This window comes from Carlito syrichta, unplaced genomic scaffold, assembly GCF_000164805.1.
Source record: "Carlito syrichta isolate Samal-C Ts95f unplaced genomic scaffold, Tarsius_syrichta-2.0.1 Scaffold308997, whole genome shotgun sequence".
NCBI lineage: Eukaryota > Metazoa > Chordata > Mammalia > Primates > Tarsiidae > Carlito > Carlito syrichta.
The window spans coordinates 6,737-13,472 of NW_007253093.1; positions in this window are offsets into that span (position 1 = coordinate 6,737).

The window sequence follows — 6,736 nt, forward strand, 5'->3', positions numbered from 1 at the left end:
TAGTTGAAAATTTTATGGTTTTCATATTTATAGATTTATCATCCAAGTCAATTTGTCATTAGGCTACTGAATCTTATGTAATATTAGTTATTTCAAATAATTGCAAACAAACTCTAGAATCTACTTAAGTATTCTTCCTCATGAGGAGAACAAATAAGAAAAACATGGACTATTTTAATGCAAACACAAATGACATTTTTCAGTGTTTTACCTAGAATGAATTTTCAAAATCTTAAAGCCTTGAAAAGGAATCATAAATATGATTATTTTGTGAAACTAAGTTACCAATCATGAAATTCTGCTGAACACATAATCTTTCTCTTTGCTGTCACAGTGTCAATGTAGTAGTCTTACCAAAAAAATCCATTAATCACTTAAGAAATATTAAATATGACATTATAATCAGGCTTAAATTTGGCTTGAAGCTGTGTGTGATCTGTTACTAAGAAATACTATTCTATATACTAACCTATAAGGAAAATATTTGCTATGATACATTATAAAGTCAATTTTTACTTATCTATACAAAGGGAATATGCCAAAAAAGAAAATCCAACACAAGGAATGATCCAAAGTAGTGAATTATTTTGATTATGGAATATATCATATAATTTTTAAGGTAATTTTCTTTTGTACTTGCTTTGCTTAAACTAAAATATGGCCCCAAATATCAATTTTCTGAGCAAACACAGGCTTAGTTTTGTGGTACATATACACAATTGAATATTATGCATCCATAAAGAAGGACAAATATGGACTTCGCAGCAACTTGGATGGATTTAAAGTCTACCATACTCAGGGATCTATCATATCACAGAAACAAAGAACAGAATACCAGTTGTTCTCACTCATAAACAGACCTTGAACAATTATCATAATATTATAAGTTTTTCCTTCTTCTAATTCATCCTGCAAATAAGAAATAGATCTACCTTCCAAAAACAGTGTTTTGATCACATTACTCAGACCTGTTAAATATTATGTCAACCCTTTATCCTGACCATCTTGACACTCTACTCTGGAGGACCAAAGTTGTCCTGTTATTTCATCTACAAGACACTAATACATGGACCTTCTTTTAGAGAGAAAATAGCAGGCTTTCTGCACAGAAAATATTTTGTGAAGATGGTTAGGCAGTGTGGTAGAGGAGAAAGAACATGGCACACTTGGATTCAAATTCTGGTGTTATGCTTATTAGTTGTATCCCTAACTGTACTCTTCTCCAATTTTCTCACCTAGCTATTTTTAGCAGAATTCATCTATTAAGCATTTTATACATATTTTTATTGTTTATTTCATTCAATGTAGATAAAGAGCCTAGATCACTTGAGATAAACTGATGTTTAAATTTGCCAAAGAGGACTTATAGAGTAGCAAATAACAGAAAATGTAAAATTAAGAACTGACATCAGTGTGTCACTCTATATTTCAGTTAATAGTACCTGGAGGATGAATCTCTAAAAGACTGCCCTCTAATAATTTACACAAATAGATCCTCAGAGTATCTACTCGCCCACATTTCTGGCTGGTACCCTCCTTGCTTGATACTTTCTAGGGAGAATGCAAACATCATTTGACTACTTAGGGGACATTTCTTTTTTATGATATCATGCTTAAACTAGGGAAGAAAGAGGAAAACGTGTTTAAATAATGTCAAAAGTAAAATACAACTTAACAGTACTATAGGAAATATATACTGCATTAGAGGTTCTAGGCAATCAACTACCCCCCATTTATACCTTATGCAGCCCATAAGTGGGTAAAGCACAGAGTTTCAAGCCTCAGTGATATTGATTTTCCCATACTAGTGAAAATCTATGATCAATTAAATCTCTAATGATAAATTAATTTTTGAAGATAACAGTTCACTGAAATGATTCATTAGATACAGGTCAGGTATATGAAAAAGCAAACAACTAATTTTTTTTGGATATGGGTGATTGTTTCAGAAAAACATGTTTTTACTACTTTACAAAAGGGAGAGGGAGAAAATTTAAATGCACCACTAGAATACATCAAACTATATTGGCCAGCTGCAAGTGAAAGGTTGGCTTGTTCAGCAGCTACCAATTTATTTCAACTGCGGGTATTAAGGACATAACAAGACTCTAGGCTAAATACTGCTGGAAAGAAGAAAAAAAATCTCTGGACCCAAGATGTTTAGAATCTTGGTGGAAAAATTTAGGGACATTTGGAATTAGTAAAAGCAACTCACAGAAGAATATAACATAGAGCAAGTTAGTATGGACACCAGTAATATCTTCAAATAATTGGGCTGTGAAAAGTTGATTAAATTCCAATAAGTAAGGGTTGAGTGTGGGATTTTTCCAAACTCAGTCAATATCAAGAACGAAATGGCAATGTATAAAACATAAATATGCACACACATATTTCATAAACACATTTAAAACTAGTTTGGCACAAGAAGAAAAGATAAAGCTGAAGACAAAATTTGAAGACACGTGGTAAACACAGTGGTGTATTGGAACTGGATTACCTCAGCTTGCAAAAGCTAACTATTTGCATCTCTTCCCACATCTGCATTCAGTGACATCAGGCTATTAGCTTGAAATTGGTCATGGTAAAATAATTCACACCATAGATTTCAACAAATGCTGCAAATCAGAACTATTTTTTTTATTTGTAGGAGTGGTGAGAAAGTCAGTACATAAATACTTTTCAGCACACTACTCTGTTTGAGATTATGAATCCCATGGTTAAGAAAATATTCATCTCAGGACACAGTTAGGAACCACTGAAGAATGTTTATAAGAGGACTTATTTGACATAGAAATCATCTAACTGAGAAGAAAGGTGATAGGGCATAGACAGGATTTTCAAGAGAGAAAATACTTAGAAGCATTCTGAGGAGAAATTTTTGGGGAACATCTACATCTGATGTAGGAAATAAAGAAGCCAAACAATAAAATAGAGAAAAAGAGTAGCCAGAAAGAAAGGATTCCGGATTCGTGACACTATAATAAATAGGTGATGGAAATATACAAAATCAATTATTGTAAAGTAAATCAGTGATATATGGTCATATGCTTTGTTTATTTAAATATAAATAGTCCCTCTTTGTAAAGGCTTATTATTTTAAAAAGGAGCATACACAAATTTTTGAAACAGCTATGAAAGATGTCATCATTGTCTAAATTACAATTAGAAACCATAATAACAATGAATAAAGTTATAAATTAATGTAGAAATTGCTTTTTGTGGATGTAAATACTTTAGAATGATTAAAATTCTGTTTTATACATGCGAGCAGAGCTGTTTTATATGCATATAATACAGTTTTTAGTAACTTGAATGTAGTCAGTATAAGAAACAAAAAGGATGCAGTCCTTTTAAATTATTTTAAGTAAAATTATTTCTATGGAAAACATAATTTTTTTTTTAAATAAGCCAAATGCTAAGAGTGGAAATGCACAAATTTTGGCACACAATATAAAGAATGTTAATCTCTCCACTTCTCAAAAACAGCTTTGCATCAATTATATACATTTATCAAATTCTTATCCCAAAGCCCATGCAGCATTAACCATGTCTTTCAGAAAGCATTACACATTATTTCTAATAATTTCTCCATAGCTAATTTGATATCAGAAAATAATATATTGATTGGTACCAGATCTGTTACTTCTTATCCGCATATATAACACAAAAATGGACTCAAGTGATTGAAAAAAAACACCAACTTCATTTTTTCCCCATTTTCTATCCCTGTATTTTGTAATTACCCTCACATTGTGGCATCATTTGTCTTTGTTTTCAGATATCCAATTTAATATTAGGAAGTTGTTCATTTTTACCATCTCTTTAGAAGTAAGACATTATCTTTCTGTCTGTCTATCTGTCTATCATCTATCTACCATCTATTGCAAAGGCAGAATGATTTCCCTACTTCAAATCAAAGATGCTCAGATCCTAATTCCTGAAACCTGTGAATATGTTACCTACATGATAAAAGGGACTCAGTAGATACAATAAGCTTAAGAATTTGAGATGGGAGATTATCCTAGATTATCAGGATGAGCCAAGTATAACTACATGACTCTTTAAATAGGAAGGCAGAAGAGTAGGTGAAAGAGGTGCGATGTGAGAATGTTTACACCCACCATGTTGGCCTTAAATATGGAGAAAGGGAGACAGGAGCCAGGAAATATATTTGTCCTTTAGACACTTGGAACAGCCTGCAGCTGAAAGCCAACAAGCATACGAAGACTCTAGTCCTACAACCATGAGGAACTGAATTCTGACAACAATCTGAATGAGCAGGAAACTAATTCTCCCCTAGAACCTCCAGAAAGGAAGACAGACTGCTAACCCCATGATTTGAGTCTAATCAGACCTGCACCAAACTTCTGACCTATACAAGTGTAACGTAATAAATTTGTATATATATATTTTTTTTGCCAAGATGGTGGATTAGAGGTTTTTCAGCATGCCTCACCTGCCCAAGTATAGCAAAATAGTGTGAAAAGATCAACACAGTGAGCACCAATTCAAGAATGGAAACAAATATTCATCAGAATGACAAAGTATACCCCAGATCCCAGGGAGGAGAAGGCAGGCAAACAGCTGCCCATGACAGCACTCAGCAGAAAAAAGTGAGTGCAACCCCAGTATGCAGGATGTGACAAAATTTTCCTCTGAGAAATATCTTTCAACCAGGGATCCGCTTAACCTGCCATGGAAGAACATTACATTTATCCTGGGCTCCAGAGCTGGCTCAGGGGGAGGCTGAGAGTGGTGAATGGGAAAGATACAGGGTAAAGCTGCAGTCATTCTCCCAAATATGGGTACATGATAGATCCAGGACCAAACAATATCTAGTCATTGATTGTTGACCTAGTAACAGTGATTGCTGCAGACATTTTTATTTTGGCCCAGAGAGCAGAGTACTTGCTTTTAAGCCAAGGAGGAGACTCTCACAGCCAGAGCAGGGTGAGGATTGTGGAGAGCAACCTATGGATTGGAGTCAGAATTGGGCTTATTCTAGTCACAGGCTGAAAGCAGCAGGAGAGCTACCAAAGCCATCTTTCTTTCTTCCCAGGAAGTGAGACTGGCAGCCAGGGTAAAGTTTGTGACTTGGTATCAATCTGTGTGTCACAGTTGGGCGCCCCAGCCTGCTACTCTAGGCAGATGTGACAAGTTGTCTTGGCAACACTGAGGAACACCCATAATAGTAACCTAGATGACAGGAGCAGGGGTCCCCCTAACTCATGCAAGAGTGATAAAATACTTGCTGCAGTTCTGGTCTCTCATGAACAGCGGGTACTGTGGCCAATGTCAGTTTTGCAACCTAGAACTGATCCATGAGTACTACTACTAAGAGCCCCCACTTTCCTCCTAAGTGGACCATTTGGGGTAGTGTGGCCTGGCAATGCCGAGGAAAAGGAGGGATCCCATCCCTGAACATCTGGAATAGCAGTTTAAGTGATGCTAGACCAATGAGAGGAACCCCATTTTTCTGCACCTGAATAAGCAGCTTGACTGGCAGGAGAGTTGCTAAACCTGTGGTTTGGGACCCAGAATCAGGCTGTGTGTGATATTATGGGGTACCCCAACTTGCCGCTCTAGACATTCATGGAAGAATGTCCCTCTAGTACCAAGGAACTTATAGGACCCATTTCAACACACCTGGATTAGCAACCTAAGCTGCCCCACCTTTCCTGAGTGGTGGTCCTTGTGTAACAAAGCCCCCTGTGCTCCATTCCCAGGCACTTCTCTTGTCATTCAATGCTTTTGCTTGCATGGGCCAGCAGTCTAAGCTTCCCCATTATTCCTCTACAGGGAACTAGTTCTGAGAAGTCTTCTTTGCCCCAAGCCCAGGGACATCTCCAGACATTCAGAGCACCCACTCACCTGGATAAGAATCCTAAGCATCCCCCAACTTATTCTGTGCAGAGATCCTGCTAAGGGGAGTGGCTCTCACTACTCCATCCCAGGCATCTTCCCAGGCATTTGGAGCACTTGCCTGCCTGGATCAGTAGCTGAGCTGTCCTTCCCCTCAACTACAAAGTTGGGTTTCTTGTGCTCTGTATGTGGGCACACTCATAAGCATCAAGCCCACCTGCCTAGCTGGATGAGTTGCCTGAGCAAACCCTCCCACTCCTGGCAACAACCTTTGTGACACTATTGGCTACTTTGTCCCTTGCTGAGGGACCTAATTTCATGAATCTGGAGCCCCACACATCTGGGTCAATGGACTGAGCTGCCCCTCCACACACACAACAGGGTTCTTGATAAAGGGGTCTTCTTCTCACTCCACACTCAGAAATAACTCCAGACATTCAGTGCACTTGCACATCTGATGAGCAGCCTAAGCTGTCCCTCACAACCCTACAAAAACTTTCTCATAACAGCAATCCCTCTACTCCTCACCAGAGCACACTTTCAAGTGTACCCACTTACCCATATTAAGGGCCTGAGCTGCTCCTCCGTCACCAAGCAGAGAACCTGGAGCAATAGCACTCTCTTCTATTCCATGTCCGAACATATCCTCAGACTTCCAGTACACTTGAACCCTGGAATAGAACCTTCACCCACCACACTCTTTCTATGCAAAAAAAACAAAAACAAAAACAAAAACCTGGTGCCTTGGTGCTCACTCTATCCCACACCCAGGCATAATTCTACACAACTGCCACATGTGAAACCACAGCCCAGAAATCTAAACCACTCCACTCTTTCCATACAAAGACCTTGCTGGGGCAGAGACCTCTCTGTC